This window comes from Centrocercus urophasianus, unplaced genomic scaffold (assembly GCF_019232065.1).
Source record: "Centrocercus urophasianus isolate 14NV4802_14NV808 unplaced genomic scaffold, USGS_Curo_1.0 seq_31, whole genome shotgun sequence".
NCBI lineage: Eukaryota > Metazoa > Chordata > Aves > Galliformes > Phasianidae > Centrocercus > Centrocercus urophasianus.
The window spans coordinates 83,729-102,420 of NW_024884878.1; the positions used below are offsets into that span (position 1 = coordinate 83,729).

Consider the following 18,692-nt stretch of genomic DNA (forward strand, 5'->3'; position numbering starts at 1 on the left):
CATATAAGGAGACTCTATGTGAGACAGAATTTTTTTTTAAAATAGTTTCCTGAGGAGCCAGACATTTCTTCTTTCGCTCACTTTCTTATTACTTAAAGGCTCTGTTGTAAAAGGGAAATTGGGTCTTTTTTTCTTTTTTTCTTTTTTTTTCCCCAATCTTTCTGGTCTTTCTTGGACATACAGAATGAAAAGGGTTTGTTCCACTGAGCTGAATAGGACTCAGCATCCTGATCCTGTTGCTTCTCAGGATTTTTATATCCTCCTGTTGGCATCAAGCTCCTGCTATCCCATCACCTACTGCATTACTGAAGCCTACTTCTGAAAGATTTGCTCTTGCAGGAAAACAAGGTGACATGTATAAGGGCATCATTACTAGGGCCCAGGAAGTTTTAGCTCTTGGTTATGTCCCTCTGTTGTTTCTGTCTGCTTTCATTCTCACTAAACTTCAGGCAGGCATTCATACCTAATACCAGTCAATCAGTCACTTCTGAGTGTTTGCTGTGTCTGTTAAAAAATCCATTGCTTTCTTGTTCAAGAGAAAGGCAACATCACTTACAGGGTGCCAAGGAATTTGTCTTTCCTCGTTAATTCCTCTCCTTGCAAAGTCTGTAGAAAGGCTCAGATAAAAAGGATTCTCTTTCCCTGAAATTAAGGTGAGCTAGTGGTATGGTGCTAGAACTCAGACTTGTGGAAAGAAACGCTGACGAGCAATACAAAGATGCTGTCTTGCAGACACAGATTGAGCAAGGAAAGAAAAGAACATTTGCAGTTATGTCTGACTGCACTGTGCTGGGCAGTCTACACTCAGACTGTTTAGACACTGCTGTGCTGTTCAGCCCTTTGTGCATTTCACATAATAACCACAAGATTTCAGAGAAAGACAATGCTGACTTTATTTCATGAAAATGAAACTTGTGGATACGTTCAGTTCTTAAATGCTCAATTTTCCTTCCTGACTTCACAATGAATATGAGTGTGCCTTCCTCACATCCTTATTTTATCCCATGATTTGGGCCGCAGGTTTTTTAGGGTTAGATTTTTTTTTCTTTTTTTTTCTTTTCTTTTTTTTCTCTGTACCTATATAGAAAAGGGTAGAAAAGGAAAATATATCAGCAGAGGTCCTAAAGTTGAGCCAAAGGACAAGCATAAGTGAGAGAACTGTAGTTTGGAAACCCAAAGCCGACATGGAGACAAGCATCTGTTCGAAGAGTAAAGGGTAAGAGAGCACAAGTGAAGTAAGAGACACACGTAAACTATGTTATCCTTGTCTTTATTCAGTCTGCTTGATAGAAGACAGTAAGATATATTACACTGGTCTAGAAGTTATGAAGCCAAACCATCGGGCTACTCAGCTTCACAAGTTTTTCTGTTATGCTGTGTTATTTTCAATTTTCTAGGCTAGTAAGTTATTTAGTAACCTTTCCTTGTTCTCACAAGTCTATCAGTGTTGGTAGAAGAATTAGTGAATCATTCTCTACATTCACTTGCTGTATTGTGTTAATTGTGTTAGAAACCAAATATTTGGGATTTCTTTCATACTTCAAGAAAGTAGTTTCTTGAGAAGAAAAAGAAATAGGTTAGGAAAAATTCTGGCAGGTCTTACACAGTCAAATCAGGAGTTTAAAAAAGAAGTATTTAAGATAAACCTTCCAAATCTTATTCCAAACATGCTTCCCTTCTCCCTGCTCCCCGTGATTTTTGAAGAGCTGGAATTAACCAGCCGCACCGATTTGATTCTAGAGGCACGCCTGGAGATGGCACTACTCTCAGAGACAGGTTTTTCACTGCCATCTGCTGTCCTATAGAGGTGTTTTCACTTTGATGACAGCGCAAGTCTTCACCAGACACTGTGAAACAATGTCAAGCAGCCAGCAGTCACCACTCTTTTATCTAGCTTCTTTGGGCACACCAGAACTATTGGTGGTTAATGTGGGTCATGCTTTCAGACCATGTCTTTAATAGCACTGCACACCAGAGAGATCTTGGAGCAAGAAAGAAGAGGATGGTTCATTATAGTTGATATACAAGTGTTCCTGGGGAAGGGAATTTGTAATGATTTTCCAGCACAAAGGCAGTCACAGAGCTCTCATTATAATCTCTAAAATTGTCAAGGTCTTTCCAGACTGCTGGCACTGCTTACAACTAGCATAAACAAGAGACAAGCTAAGGGTTGTTACACAGTAATTATCACAGTAGTGTGATAAAATCTTGCTGGCATATGCTGAGACAGTGAGTCTCCAGTATTTCTTAAATAGTAAAACAGAACAAAATCTTGTCTGTAAAATAGAAGAGGAATGCTTTGGTTGGAAAGAAGGCTTTTTGCCTTCTCGCATCAGTCGCATTCCTCCAGAGAAAGCTGTGGGGCTAGATTCAGCTGGACATTCACATCATTCTGTACCATGAGGTGTTGTTCTGATGAGATCCAGTGAGCCTCTGGGTATTACACATTTCAAACTGCTCTAGGTCAAGGCTTCCTAAAGATACAGCTCCCCTTTACCAAACAAACATAATGATAACACCATGTCACAAAAGGCAGTGCAGTAGAGTTTCAAATTCTATTCAGCAGTTTCCTTTATTCCACTGCATCAATTTGCCTACACAAGCAGTGCAGTCCATGGGTCTGTGAGATATTCAGCTTTCCAGATACAGGATGAACTGAGCTACTCTTCAGGCTCCAGCTGTTGAGGTTACGTCTCTGCATACCATAACGGGAGATGAGCACACATGTAGAAAGTATACATTGCAAGCCAAGCCCTACCCAAAATGTTCACTGTTTTCTTTCAGCACTGGATTGGTGCTCACACAGAGGTGTCAGGTAAGATGTACAGTTTGAAATAACTCACATCACGGTATATGGGAACAGCAGCCATTCCAGAAAGGTGGAATACTGTTAGAGATCCTGTTCTGTATCGTGCAGCCATTCGTTTCATGGCGTTGCACACCTGTATTCAGATCCATGAATTCTGCTTTCCTACTCTGTGCTGATTATGCAGCTTTGGCAGCACATCTCTGTGCATAAATGAGTGTGTAAGTATGGATTCTTTCCAAAAATAGTGAAAATCCCCTCAGTCTTAGAAAAGTTATTAAACTGTGTTGATTGCTTACATTTATGCATAAAATATAATTGAGCTGTGCACATTTATTATTTCAGGGTACCAGAATGGACAGGAAATGATTGTAATCATCCAGTCGTAAAAGCTTCTCTTAGCTTCTTGGAGGTTTTTGGGGTAAGGACAGCATCAATTGTTTCTCAGCACAGAGAAGAGCAGCTCATGAAGGTTCTCAATGATCTGCTCTTTCTCCATGGGGCATTGGGTTCCAGAGGACAATCTGGACTTCACTCCGTCCAGCCACTGTTTCACAACTGAAGAAACAAAATTAAAACAAACAAAAAAAAGAATAATAATTATTTTTTTTTTAAAGAGAGTGAGAGAAAAGGGAGCCTGTGATTGTCTGCATGAGGGCGAGGTGCAAGGGCTGTCCCGAGGCCCCCTGCTCTGGGGCCAGCACTCACCAGCACAAGCGGTGCGCAGGGTCTGGCCGCTCCTCACCTGGCCCACCACACTGCACAGGCCTGCCAGCATCAGCCACAAGAAAGGGGGTGCACTGTGGAGCTGCAGAGAGGAAGGAGAGGGCCACAGTCAGAGTCTTGGCAGCGAGGGAGGAGGGGCTGCAGCTCTGCATCCCCCAGCTCAACACAGATCATGCGCAGAGGGGAGAGGCCCCTTTCCCGTCTGTTAGAGGTGTCAGGAGGCTGAGGGCATCTATGCAGCGACCCCAGGATCCGGGTGAGCTGGTTTGGGAAAAGAAAGGGGTGATGTTGGGGTGATGATGCTGCTGCCAACAGGGGCAGGGCTGGGGTGATGAGAGAGGTGCTGGGGCATTGACCACACAGTCACAATGGCTCCTGTGGGGAGAGCAGGCAGAGTGGAGCGGGCAGAACCGTGTGCCGTGCTTGGAAAGTGCACAGCCTGGTGCTGAGGCCTGGCCCGCGCCTCAGGAGCCAAGGCTTCCCCTCTGCTCTTATTGTCTCTGCTCATGCCCCAAAGGCTGCCCTGATGAGCAGGTGGCTTCCCTTTGCCTTTGACCAGAAAAATCACACACACAATTGACCCCTGACAGGTGAGGACACCTGTTCTACATTTCATCAAGGACCTGCTCCGTTCCAACACTCGGAGCTGCTCAGTCTGGGATGTGCTGGGGCACATCTTCAGGGAGTTCAGCCGCGCCACAGAATGAAGGGTAAGGGCAATGGGCAGCATCTTCTTTTGGAAGACCTGTGCTGCTCAGATGGTGGCACAGAAGCACCGCTGGGGCCACTCCTGAGAGGCTCCTGAGAACTGAGCATAACCAGGTTTCAACATCATTGTTGTGCAGGCAGCTGGTGACCTTTCTGCCCAGGAAGCTCAAGAAGAAGGAGCTCTCCAGGAGCTCTGCATGGAGTCTTGGTGTCACTGGACGTCTCTGTCAGAGGGATGTCCAAATTAAGTCACACTCTGCCCTGCTGCTCCTTGCCTTCGCACCACGTGTTCCTCGTCCCACCACCCCAGGTCTCTCCTCCAATGTGCTCTGAAGCACACAAGACTCAGGGAAATTTCCAGAGTCTCTTCATCTCTGAGCGAGGGCAGGAATGCTGACATGCTCAACTGTCTCGTTCCCTATAGCTGCTGTGGCCGTGGCTGCTGTTGTTTCTGGTGCCAGCCCAGTACACCGGCATGCTGATCCCAGTCTCCCACTGTGTCCAAGCCCTGGCCGACAGAGAGGATTTGACAGGACGGCAGATAGAGGAGCTGGATCCCCATTTCGTCAGCTCCATGTTTCAAGGTAGGAGCAGAAACTCCACCAGTGAACTTTGCTGACCTGTGCTAGCACCCAGAAGGGACAGCGGAGGTGCGCGTGGCTGGGCACACAGTGTCTGGGAGTCTTACTCAGCACTTTTTTCTCCTCACAGGCCCACGAATGACTCCCCACATACTGCTGGCACGCTTGCTGGTGAGTAGATGCTCCAGAAGCCAATGCCATGAACCCCCAGGAGGAAGCAGCATGGCCATGGGCAAAGCTGTTGGCTGCTCCTTGCCTGTCTGGGAAGAGCCAAGCTGCTTCTAGCCCCGGGGGAAGCTGCTGCTCTTGCTGCAGAAGTGACCCTGCTTCTCCTTGCTCTTGCTCAGGTAGTTCCAGGGAGCCCTGTTGCAGGCAGCAAACTGCCTTACTGCTGCCTTACTGCTGATGAAAAACCTCCACAGCAGGTTCCACAGAGCTGTGGGGGCCACGTGGGCTGCCGAGATCCCCCTGCTGCTGCAGTGTCTTAAAGGTAAAGTGCTGGTGGGGAGGAAGAGGCGGAGGCAGGGAAGGGGGGGAGTGAAAATGCAGCTCTGCAGAGTGGCAGAGGGGAAGCATTTCCTGCAGCTCAGTGCTGCTCTGTCTCCATTCCAGGAGATGGCACTGAGGCTTGGGGACATATCCCCCCAGGGATCTGCCCATTCCAGGACACGGATGGGTCCTTCATGACCCCTCAGACAGCAGTCTTGGAGCACTTAGTTCCGTGTTCCTGTGGGGACAGAGTTTGTGGGGATGGACAGGTCATTGTGGAGGGGGTGTGGGTCCCAGCTTGGCAGTGTCAAGTGTCCAGGCCAAGACAGGCTTATAGCAGCTCTTCTTCTGTGCCTTGATCCCAAGTAAGGGTCTTTTTCTTTCTGTTGATGTGCAGGGAAAGATGAGAGCTTCCCAGACACTGCAGAGTGGGAGCGCCGTCTGTTAAAGGTACAGCATTGCTGGGAGGCGCGGTGCAGAGAAGCCCTCTCCCCAGAGGGCTGCAGCAACTTGGGAGTGAGGGAAAAGGTATAGGGCAAGGGAACATTGTCTTCTCCTGTTCTCCAACAGTTCCTCAGAGCATTGCTGGACACCATAGACGATGAGGTGTGGATCGAGGCCCTCAGCTGTGGCTGAGTAGCTCTGCCAGCAGCTCTGCAGAAAAGGTGAGTTCCCCCCAGCTCTACCCAGCCATGCAGTTGCAGGTGTTCAACTGGGGCTGGGGCTGCGGCTGGTGCTCTGCTGTGGGATGCTGATTCTGCTTCCCCAGTCTGTGCCCCCCTGAAGGCCTATCCCTGCAATCTGCTCAGGAATGGCTAAAGCTCAGCCCTGGAGCTGCTCTCGGCGACTCCCAGGGAGCGTGGGTCCTTCCCACCTGGCCCTCCACCAGCACGTTAAGCTGCTGCCACATCTCAGCTTCTTTCTTCTCTTCCCTTGCAGTCCTTCCTGTACAAGGCTCTGGGGACAATGCAGGGAGCCTGTTCGAGAGTCTTCCACATCCAGGAGAAGCTGCTGCAGCACCTGGAGGAAACGCAGAGGAGCCATGTAAGGCCCAGGTGAGCCCTCCTCTCCTCCAGCTCCTGCTCTGGGGCAGAGGGCTTCTCCTGGCCCTACTCCAGGTCTTTCCATATCCTCACTGCTGCCATTTTCCTCAGGAGAGGACCTGTAGTTTCAGGCCTGTGCCAACTGCCCCTTGTTCTTTTGTACAGGGAATGATCACACTTCTCAGCCATGCTGCTGAGAATAACTTCCAAACAGTCCTGGCCACGCTCACCATGTTTTCGTCCAGGCTGTGCAAAGGCCGCAAGGTGAGGATTTCCAGTAGCAAGAAGGTAAAGTATTACGGGTTTCCATCTTGGCATTCTTCTGCCTTATTTTCCCTGCAGCTCCTGCCTTGAGAGCCCAGGTGCATTGCGGGGCACTGGGGCCGCTGAGCTAGTGTCTCAAGGCATTTCTTCTCACACAGATGGAGCTGGACAGCATGAGAGCTCATGCCACATGCGGTGCTCTCATGCTCACCCACGGCAGCTTGGCACTGCATGCCACCAAGGAACAGCTGCTCGCTGGAGGTAGACATCGTGGGCAACACCCTGATGCTCTACAGCTGCAGCTGCCGGGTGAGAGCTCAAAGCGTGCCAGGGTGTTTGAGAGCCCAGCTGCAGCCCTTCCACATGGGGGGATGCTGAGATGGGCCTTCCCTTTCCAAAGGCCCCTCGGGGAATGGTTTGTGCCCAGAGGAAGATCCAAGCCCTTCCCTTAGCGTTGTCCCCACGTGTCTCCCTTGCATCCCTTGTCCCATCCCGCATTTCAAAGACTGTTCTTCTCTCTTGCTCCTCAGGACTTGCAGAACAACCTGGTGCAGAGCATCACTGACTGCAGCTCTGACTTCCATGCTGTGGGGGATACTGCATCCTTTAACCCCTCCCTGAAGGCAAAGCTTCTGGAGATCCTGATGGTGAGTGCCTAGAGACAGGGCTGTCTGCAGCGGAGTTCTGGCCTGTGCCACGAGGCTCGCTTCCCTGGGTGCATACAGGTCTCCAGCAGCCACATGTCTCCAGCTGGTGGGGACTTTGGGTGCTGGCAGGCAGCAGCTGGGCAGCGGGCTGGGTGCACCAGCTGTCGAGATGCTGCATCCTGCAGTGTTTCCACGGGAAAGTGATGGGGCTGGTGTGTGGCAGTTGAGCCTGTCTCGGGGCCGGGTGGAACAGCTCTCGTGTGCCCCTTGCCCACTTTGACACTGTCTCTCTGGACTTGCAGGACCTGCTGAAGAAATACTGCTTGGGCATCCCTGTCTCCCCAGTGCCCCTCAAGGTGGTTTTGGCCCTGGAGCAGTTGAGGTGAGGACTGAGGTTGCAAGGCAGGATAGTGGTCCCCGTTTTTGGGTAGCTTCTGAGGGCCTGGAGGGGGCAGAGGGGAGAAGCCACATTTACAGGAGAGGCGGCTGGGCTGCTGTGCCTGGCAAAGCTGAGGTTCTGGGCAGGGAGAAAGGCCCTGGTGCTCCTGTCCCCTGGCAGGGAAGAGAAGGGAGAGCTGGGGTCTCCTTCCCTTCAGAATGGGAGGTGGTTCACTGCTGCCGGGGAGGAGGTGTGAGCTGCTGGAAGTGAAAACAGTGCTCAGCAGCATGAGCTGGGGGTATTGACTTTGTAGCTGTCGATTAGGAGAAACTCATGTGTTGTCTGAACCAGTCTGGAGAGCACTGGTAAAGGCCCTTTCTGATTTCTCTTTCTGTTTTCCTCCTCTCAGCAAGCTGAAGCCCACTTTTGAAAGCAAGGACATGCGAGAGATGTTGGTCCTGTGCTGCAAGAACATGGTGACACATCCTTCAGCGAAGATGATGCTGAAGGTCAGGAAGTCACAGCAAACAGCGCAGTACCTGCAGGTAACCTGCCGTAACTTTCCTGGCCACCTCTCGGTCAAATCCTACCTCAGCACACACAACCTCTGCTCTGGCAGCAGCTGTGGTGTTACACCTCACTCCCCTTTTCTGCTTCCAGCTTCAGCAAAGGTCACTGAAAGCTCTGGGCCAGCTCATGGCCATCCTGCTTGAGACAGCCCAGGGGTGGCTTCTTCCAGAACATAGTGCATGTGAGTATGTGTGGGGCAAGGGAGAAAGCGTGGTGCCTGTCAATAATGGGGGCAGAGATCTGGGGACTGTGAGGATGATCAGAGGGGGGAGAAATCTCCTGCTGACGTGCCAGAAATGGGCAGAGAAATGAGCCCTGCAGGGGGAAAGCAGGAGCCAGCCCCTGGCAGGCTACAGCCGAGGACAATGGGCTAGGAGGGAGGCAGGAGTGACTGCAGAGAGTGGGGCAGCAGTGCCAGTGCTCAGTGAGGCAGGAGGCCACATGGAGCAACACGGCAGACCTTGAGGGAAAGTGCTGGGAAAGGGAGAGGGGTGGCAGAAAGGGAAAGCAAAGATGTCCTCATTGCGACAGATGCTCTACCCAGGTCCTGCAGGGATCAATGGTATCAGAGAACGTGTGGGAGCGCAAGAGGGCACTGCAGACCTGCTCCCAGCTTCTGGATGCTTGTGAAGAGCTTCAAGTGAGTAAAGAGTCCCACCGCATGCCCCTGCTCCCTCCCCAGTGCCCCTGAGCTGCAAGGCGAGCTTCGCCCAGCTGTGCATGCTGTGGCATGGTGTGGGAAGGCACAGGCGGGAGAAGGTGGGGAGAGCTGGGGCTGTCTACAGCTTTGTTCCTGCCTCTTCCCCCTGCAGAGAGCAGATGCCTGCGAGTACTTTGGCTCCTTGGTGGGATTGCTGGCGCCTCTGACGTGTGACCCCATGCCTGCATCCCGCCAGTTGGCTGTCACTTGTCTGAGCTCCCTTCTCCGAATCCAAGGTGAGTAGAGCAGGTGTGCACCAGCACTCTGCCCTCCTCCGTAGCACAACCAGAGCCTCACGGGCTGGGCCCTGTGTACAGCAGGAAGAGGCACCATGCACAGCTCTCTTCTTGTCCCCACCCTGTCCTCTGTCTCTCCCCCGTGGAAAGCATTTCCATTTCCAGAAGCATGATTTCCCTTTTCTCCCTGTGCTCTTTCCAGCCAAAGCAGCCAACAGAGTCAGTGAGACAAGAGACATCGGGATCCTGTGAGGGACTGCATGCCTGCAGCACTGTCTCTCATCTCCAGACCATGTCCAAAATGGCCATGGTAAGTGGACCCAAAAAGGGGTGGTGGGATCTCTGTGCATAGGCTTCTGCATGATCCTATGCTGCTCCCAGCTTTGCACACCATTTCCAGAAGGAGCTGTCACCCTGAGACCACTTTTCTCAGCAAGCAGCAGGAAGCTCTGAGCTGTGCCTGGCCTTCAGGCACGCAGGGCAAGGGGCTGACTCCACGATGTGTGTCTGTGTGTGTGTGTGACTGTGTGTGTGACTCTCTTGTTCTCATTTCTCTGCAGATCGTGTGCAGAAACTTCCCCCTCGAACGCACCGTTGACTTCATGATGGCCATCAAGGAGACCATCCACAAAGCCAAAGGAGTGCGTGTGCGTGCTGCTGGGAAGTGGATGACCACCCTTCTGCAGATGCACGGGAAGGACATCTGCTGGAATGTAAGAGACTTTCTTCCACGTGTCTAGGTTTGTTTCTGGCTGTTGATACCTCTGGGTCTTTGCTCTGGGTTTGAGCTTTGAGCTGCCTTTGGTCATGGTCCTCTGACAACTCAAGTTTTTTTAGGATTTGTGTTAATATAGAATGTCCCAATGCAGTCAAGGCAATGAATATCTGACTTGGATTCAGATATCTCCTTGTGATCATCAAATATTGTTTCTTGCTGCTAGACATCCCAAATTCACAAGTCCATTGATTCCTTTTCCCAATTTCTCCTGGATGTCTAAACAGTTCCTTCAGTAGGAAGGCTTTTCCCTCTTGAATTGCTTCTCCATGCTCTTCTTCAGCCTCCCCAGTGCCTTCTACAGTCAGCAACCCTCTCCACCTTGTTTATTTGCACACTAGAGAAAGCAAAAACAGGGCTGGCAGTAACATGCTGCTGAAGACATGCAGTGCCTTAGAAATGACCAGAGAAAGCACTTTGTAAGGGTGTGGGAAGGAATCAAAGAAATTCAGCTAAGTGCAAATTGAATATGAGGTGAGAAACCCAGTCAACAGGACAGTTCTGAAAGAAAGCAAATGGTTAACATTCCATTTTTACCTTGGATGTCTGAGTAAAAGTCAGTTTGCTTTATGCTTTTAAGAATGATCTTTTCAGGTGTCTGAGAGAGGAATGTGAAATCCAGCAGTAAAAAGATGAATCAGAGTCTATTGTGGTTGATTTGTAAAGTCCCACTGCATAGCAGAAGATAACAAATCCCAAGACCTGAATTCTTCCATGTTCAGAAGATTCAACAACAATAAGACAATTATTTTTTTTCTGTCCTGCAGCACTTGGCTTTCCAGTATAATCAGAGCCTGAGTTAACTGTTCAATAAACATTGAACATAAATGCTCTTTAATCCCTCTGGTATCTGATTTTCCCAATGATTCTGCCTTAATTACCTAGAAAGTCAGTCATTAAACTAGAAAAATGAAGGAAGTTGGTGCTAGATCCAAAAAATTATTTTGTTATCTAACTTGAGAACTGCATGTCAGTTAAATACTGCGTTCTGTGCTTTAGCACTGAGTCTACAGGTTTCTTGTGCGCTTTTTCCTAGAAAAGCCTTTGTCTCTGAGCTGTCCAAGATGTGGAGAGGGCTGTTCAGCATCCAGAAATGAGGCAAGTTGTCATCCACTTTCCTGGATAATCCTGACCCATAAGCAGCTCTCACAAAACACTTGGACCTTTGGCATTGCATCTTTCAGTATGTGACGGAAGGCTGCAGGAAAGATGGGGCCTGACTCTTTGCAGGGGCTGTTGTGACAAGACATGGGGAAATGGTTTCAAACAAAAGGAGGGGACATTACTTTGAACAGAAGGAAGAAGTTTTTACGGTGAGGGTGGTGAGGCTCTGGCACAGGTTCCCAGGTGTGTGGTGTATGCCTCATCCTTGCAGGCATTCAAGGTTAAGCTGGACCAGAACCTGAGCAACCTGGTGGATCTGTAGGTGTTGATTGCAGTGGAGTTGGACTAGATGACCCTTAAGGGTCCCTTTCAACTCAAGTGATTCTGATTGTATGACTTTCACCTTCTGACAGAATAAGAAGTCATATCCTTGTTTGATGAAATGCTGTCCATTTTATCAAAGTGTGCTTAGTGTAGGATGACAAAATGGTACAAGGATCAGAGCTGAGACACAGAGGTATCACTGAATGGCCAGGGACTCTTTATTTTCCTTTAGAATGTTGTTCAGACAGTATGTACCTTAACAACAGTTTAGATGGAAGCAGCAAAAAGCTGAGATATTGCAGCATTCCACTGCTCACGCCCTGTGTTGTGAAATTACCTTTGATCTGTGTTTGGTGCTGCTGAAGCTGGGTAAAACTCAATGAATCCTTTTTCACCCACCATATTTATTGGCATAAGCCCTTAAATAACTCTACAACTTTTGTAGGCTTTTGTAGGATGACAGACTTCGCTTCCATGTTTATTCTTGTTTGCATAGCAGTACGTAACACATAGGTCTTTTTATTACTCCTATCAGATACTGCCTGCCCTTCACTTTACCCAGCAACATTATACCTGCTCCCTGAGGAAGAAAGACAGTGTTTTCTCGAAGTGCAGATGCATGTGGCCTGGTGGAGACTGCTTGACATGTGCAGGATTTCAGTGAAAGCCTGATGTGCATCCAGAATTCTCAGAGCTTGAAGCGAGGAAGATGCAACAAGGTCAGTGTTATCACCTATTTGGGATATGGATGCTTGCAGTTACATGTAGGAGGGGAGGGGAGGGGACTGGATGGAAGGGGAGGGGAGGGGAGGGGAGGAGGGAAGGAGGGAATAAGAGAAAGAAAGAATGAATGAAAGAGAGAGAGAAAGAGAGAGAGAAGCATTAGAGATAACATGCTGCTGTAGATCTGTGTGTGTAATCAGCCCGTTCACGGTCAGTATTCCAACAGAAAAATCTTTCAACTCAAACTGAGGGCACTGGCTGCAATGGAGATCTGTACTTGCTGTTTCAATGAAGTGAAGGAGAACAAGCCAGTTCTGCAGAGCTTTTTGCTCGGAGTGTGAGGAAATGAGGGTTCTGCTGCCTGCAGCAAATGGCCCCAAGTCCTAGAGCTAACCAAGCCATCAGAAATAAGAGTATGTTTATGTACCCATAAATGTCCTGAAAATGTGGCAGGAAAGAATGCCATATCCAGAGAAGACATTTTCACTTATTAATTACTCGTATTTATTAGTTTGCTTCCCAACAGTAACAGTATCAGCAGTGATGTATTTTGATCATTGCCAAAAGACAGCATATCATCTTGGAAATATTAGAGAAGGAAAAGAAAGAAACATGACATTATTCAGAAGGCATTCTGCATACTATTAATCAGCCTATGATGTCTCTGGATTTCAGATTATGTGCTTCATATTTGAGACAGGTGTTACATTGGAGGTAAATAGATATTTAAACCTGTCACTAAGTCAACAAATCTGTGCTTTATCTCTGTGGAGTGGGAACTCTTTCAGGCAAATGGATGTGTATTTCTTGTTTGCACTTAAAAAAGCAGGGAAGTCATGATGAAAGGAGTCTGCTTACCCCTGAAGCTTGAAGTAAATGGAGTTGGCCACAACTCCAGAAGTAAGCATATGTGTGTAAGTTGCTTTTACTTCCTGATATCTTCAAATTCACCTTCTCCTTTTCTTCAGTGTCTTTTAGCATATGTTCATATCATGCTAAAAAGCAGTTCTCCAGCACAATAGGCCATAATGCTGTCTTTCAGGTTTTCAGCAGTGTAAGGACATCTGTTTTCTATTTGCAAGAGGTACCAAATCTCACAGAAGCATTAAGCTTTCTAACAAAATGAGAGAGTCTGAGTTAAATCTTCAATAGCCACTAACTGTTAAACATTAAACGTTAAATTTTCTTAATCCTTCCGGTCTCAGATTCTTTCAGGTTTTGCCTCTACCTCTTTTTTTTATGTTATCAAACAAAAATGATCAAAACAATGAAAGGTTCCTCATCTTCAGTTGAAAGCACATCTCTAATCACACACACCTTTATAAATGATGGGGGAGTTGAAAGAAAATTGCATCTGTGACTCTAGATGGAAATTTTTTAAGGGCTTTTGTAAGGACTGGAATTCACTGCAGTCTGCTTGAAATACGTTGAGTAAAATCTGGAGAGGAAATGATTTTTATATGCTTAAGAATGAAACTAGAAACTATTAAATGATCACTTGTCACATTTTGAGAACAAAAGGCTTTGCAGTTAGCATTCAGGGGCCTGATTTGGATGGAATTAACCATAGGATGAACTTTTCCACCTTATGTTTCAGTTCTGAGTTCTACATCTTGAAATCAGTAAACCCAACTCAAAAGTCCTGTGCTAAGGTATTTGTGGAATGATGCAGCCACTAATTCTATACGTTTGGATGAAATGTGACGGCTTAAAAGGGTGCTCATTCATTTTCTGATTTAGCTGCAACAAATACCTGCCCATCTGTTTGAGTGTGACTTTCCTCTTTGGCTCAGTGCTGCCTTCTGCAGCGTGTACAGAGCAGCCTCCTGGCCCTGCCAGAGCACTTTTGAGTCCATTGCATTGATTACTACAGACACTGAGCAAGCTGGACTGACCTCTGGCTAAGTTACTTGGTGGAGGCTTGAGCCTAGCCTGCATCTCTGAGATGGCTTGTTTTTATGCTACTAATACCAGTTGTCAGAGTGCTTGAAAGGCAGACAGAAAGCCCCTGGTGAAAGATGCAGTAATGCTTAATGCTGCCTTGCTTTCAACTTTGGGTCCTTTTTTTCATCCACTGGTGGTGAATATCTTGCTTCGCAGGCTAGACTGGGAGAGAAAAGGAAATCAAAGAGCAGATGTGAAATACGCTGCTTAAGTAAGACTTAGCTTCAAAACCTGCATGTGTTCAGACACTATTCTAGTACATAGTCTTAACAAATTATGGAATCAGTTCCTTTTCTATCGAGACAAGCTCAACGAGTCAACTTTCCATCCTGATTCTCTTCCTTCAATCTCTTCTGCTTCCCTTCCTTAGGCCTGCATGAGAATGGAGCTGCTGCTGCACACTGTGCCTCAGCCAAAGGCACACACATGGCACAGAGCCATGTGGGCATGGAGGCCTGGCAGCAGGTATGGCCCAGGGTTTGCAAGTGGACATCTATGGGTTTGCAGTTGCACAGCTCCAATAAAGCACCTGCATGAGCCTTGCTGTATGTTTTTAGCTAAAGAACGCCCAGAAAGCAAGAATAAGCAACTGCCAGAAGTTTGCAGAAGGTGTCAACTTACTTCTAAGCAGCACAGAGATCATAAAACGAAGTTCTAGGAGTTTTTCTGCTGCTTCCCAGGAAAGGCACACACACTTGTATTCACTTGTGGCTCAAGAAGCTGCAATCCTCTGCCTTTTTTCAAGCAAAACTTTGCCCAGTTTCCAAGAAAAGTCACTCATGCCTCTGCTGGCTTCCTCCATCCCTTCTCATGCAGGTAGATAAGGGCTCTCACACCGCATCGCCTGCTCACCCACCAGCTCTTCAAGGAACATGGATGAGAAGCATCACCACCCAGCATCTTGCAGACTGCAACCGCCCTGTCAGTCAGGCCTCTCGTATGCCCAGCTTGCTTCCATTGCTCACCTGGCACAGCCCAGAGCACCTGCAGTGGCCCCAAAGTGCTCTGCAGCAGGAGGCCGTGCAGCTGCCGGGCTGCTCTCGCTGCTAGGGGCTGCTCTGGAGTTCCCTTCTCTTGGCATTCCCAAAAGTGCCCTGCTGATGGCAGAAAACACCTCCTTCTGCCTAGGATTCTGACTTCTGGAAGAAACAGCTGCTTTTCTGTCATGCCCAAGATCTGCCACCAATCAACAGCTGGATAGTGGAAATTTAAAATGAAGCATTTTTAAACATGACTGAAGATGAGACTCCTACTTTATCATATTGGCCCGTGACCTCAGAGGCAGATGGTGGTGGTTTGGCAGTAGAGGTTGAGCCTTCCCACCAGTATCCCACTGCATGTTGTTGTGTGACAGATGGCAGCAGAGGGGCAGTCTGACAAAGTGGGTCTGACATGACACTGCAAGTGAAGCTAAGGTGTGGAACTGAATTCCTCCCTGCAGAAAAGTGGCACCCACTGACATTCACCAATGCTGGCTCAACGTTTATGGAGACCAATCGGTGGACGCTGGCACAGTGAGGTGCTGGGTGGTGTTTCAGCACTGACACCATCACAGCACCTGGGAAACGACTTGCCTCCACTGAGGCAGGTTTCCACAAGCGCTGCATGCAGGATCTTGTTCATCTCTGGCAAAAACACATTAGTGATGGTGACTATGTTGAAAAACAGTGTTTTGTAGCTGAGAAGCGGCTCAGCGTTATTGTGCTCCTTGTGTCTTCGCATTTACCACTGAAACATACAGGAGACATTGCTTTCAGAGCAACCCGTGTAATCCCTTTTGCCTTTCAGTCTTCTTACAAGCAGCTCTCAGACAGAGCATAAATCCAAAATGCTTTTATTACCTTATATTACGTAACTTCCTAAACATTAAGAACTTTTAATCCAAGTTTGCATTATAGCATTGTTTTGCCAGACTTGATCTATACTTTCAGGTTACAAAAAAGGGAGGTGAGCCATAAAAGCACATTACATTCAGCAGGTTCTTGCAGAGATTAAACTTCATTCAGCTCACGTGTTTGTCCAGGAGCCAGGCATCAGGGACTGTTGGGTTCTCTCTCTGAGCATCACCAGGGAGAAACCTCTGGGCTGCTGGCAGCAGCGTGTCTCTGGGTGCTCAGAAAGCCTGAGCAGCTCAGTCTCAGCTACCCTGCATGATTCATCACGTGCTTTCCAGTGACGCAGGCAAGAAAGAGAAAAGGAAACCCCAGAAGGAGGTATGTCTCCACCAACAGAGGTCTGTGCTGGGGGAACGGCGCAGATGAAGCCATCTGCTCATGCTGGAGCACTGACACATGGCTGTGGGAAGACAGGGATGCCAAGAAGGTCCCTGTTGGATCCCACCCATTATACCCATACCTAAAGCAGCTCTGTGCGCAAACAGGAGGCTGCCACGAATTCTGAGTGGGTGAGAGACGCCTGCACATGTGACACCTTCCTAGTGCCACGCTGGTCACAGAGACCTGACTGATTATCAGAGCAGATAACTGACCAACATGTGAGGCACAGCAGGCTGCTTTCAGAACAGGTCTGTGCCGTCAAAACTTGAAAGAAGTGCTAATAAATGCAGTACCACAGAGCAGTCAGGTTCCTCACCAACGTGCTGGCTGAAGACTTTGGAGCCACTTGGGCAAGTGCCAGCCCACGCCCAAGAGCACCCTGGTACTGGGGCTGCTGGACACCAGGCAGTCCTGAGCCACGAGGGGCTCTCTGAGCATCCATAACCACTGCCCGTCCCTCAATCAGTGCCCACTAATCGGTGCCACGTCTCCAATCTGTGCTACAGCTCCGGGAACGTTGACTCCGTGTTTTCAGCTGAGCATCAGGCACCGACTGGAAAATGCTCTGAGTCCGGGGGACACGGAACTCTGCCAGCCGAAAGAGCGAAATGATGAATTTCTGCGTCGGTTTCACGACAAGAAAACCACAGGGAACTTCCCAAAAGTCTCGCAGTGCTCCGCACCAAGAGGCCGCGCACCTCACCCGGCTGGTCCCAGCGCTGCGGCCGTTCCAAAGTTCCCTTCTCCTGGGCCCGGTGCTCTGAAACGCGCCCTGCCGACGGCAGAAAACGTCCGCTTCTGCCTGAGACTCACCTGCGGAGGAAACAGAAGCGACGGAGCCGTCGGTAATTTCTCAGCTGGGAGGAGGTGCCGCCCGCCTTCCCGGAGCGACGCGCAGCGCGGTGCCGCCGGGTCCCCGCGGGGAGCCTGCACCGCACTGGGCAGCGCCCGCCCCGGGAGCCGCTGCCGGAGCCACGAGAGCAGAAAGCCCGTTCCGCTCCTCCCTCGCCTCGGGACGGGAGCCGCGGGCCGGCACACTCACGGGCGGTCGACGCGGAGCCAGAAGCGGCGGGACGCGCCTCTGCGGGCGGTAGCGGCCCGGCTCCGGCCCCTCTCGCAGAGGCACGCGTTCGGTCCCTCCGTTCATAAAACAAATTAAGCCACAAGAAAATATATTAAGAATCTTTCTAAAAAATGAAGCTCTACCCGCGGGGCGCCTCGCGCGGAGCTCCCGCGTAAAGCGGAGAATGCGCGACGCGGCCGCGACTTAACCGGGAGGAATCGGTGGAGGGAAGCGTTCTCGCGCCCAGCGCCGCGCCCCCCGCCCGGCGCGCTCCCGAGGGGCTCCGGGGCTGCGCCGTCGCGGCGGCGAGGGGCTGCGCTCACCGAGTAGCGGGGAGGGGTCGGGGCAGAACGTCCGCGCGGACGGCGATGAGACGGGCCGGGTGACGGGCGGCGGGCGGCGGGCGGTGGCGGCGGCTGCGGCGGCGTGCAGTGACCAAGCTCCATGCTCAAGCTTTCTGCCGTCTCCTTGTTGATTGCAGGTATTTGAGGGCTCGCATCAGGAAGGAAACCTCTAAAAGTTCTCCTTGGGCCAAGTGGCACAGCACTGAGAGGTTCAGTTTTGTTCAGTTTTGGTCGTGCGGATTCCGGTGCAAAATCATAACCAGAGTTTTCTGTTGGTCCACCCACCACAACGCCAGATATCATTATCCCACACTGTGGAATGGCACGGGGCATTAATTTGCAGATTCGTTTGGACAGGGCTGAAAACGGTGCCTTGTTTAGCAGCAGATTGAATGTTTCCTGCTGTTGCCTCTGCGCTCTTCAGCGGAGTCCAAAAGCATTTCGTGATTTTCAGTGGTATGGGTACCTACTTGTGCCTCTAATTTCTCTTGGCTTCTTCCTGAAGTCAGTGACGTTTTCACAACTAAAGTTGTGAGGGCAAGGGAACTTGAATTCACCTGACTTTCGAAGTCTGCTAATGACAAACGAGACTCTCAGCGCTAAAAGGGGAGGATTTCTTCTCCGGTTCTTCTCGTTACATTACGTCTGCTATTAAGCAGGAAGCCATTGGCTTTTTGTGCCAGTTGGACGTGCTTCTGCTGCGCGTTCTGCCGGCTGCCACTTAACAGCCCCGCTCCTTTTCCTCCACTGACGGGCATTCTGTGGTGTCGCAGTGACCTCTAGCGTCTTCGCTGCAGCACAGCTCCGCTCAGCCTCGCCGCGGGGCTGCGGCAGCCGTGCCGGTGCGCTGCGCCCGGCCGCTATGCGCCGTGCAAATCGTAGATCGCAGACTCGTCAAGGTCGGAAGAGACCTCTAAGGTCACCGAGTCCAACCACCAGCCCACCCAAACCGCGCCCACTGCCCGCGTTCTTCAGTGCCACATCCGCGTG

At 49.8% G+C, this 18,692-nt stretch overlaps 1 pseudogene; it reads left to right on the forward strand.

The window, feature by feature from the left end:
* The first annotated feature begins 1,184 nt into the window (after positions 1–1,184).
* LOC122165963 lies at positions 1,185–17,454 on the forward strand (annotated as a pseudogene).
* The last annotated feature ends 1,238 nt before the right edge of the window (positions 17,455–18,692 follow it).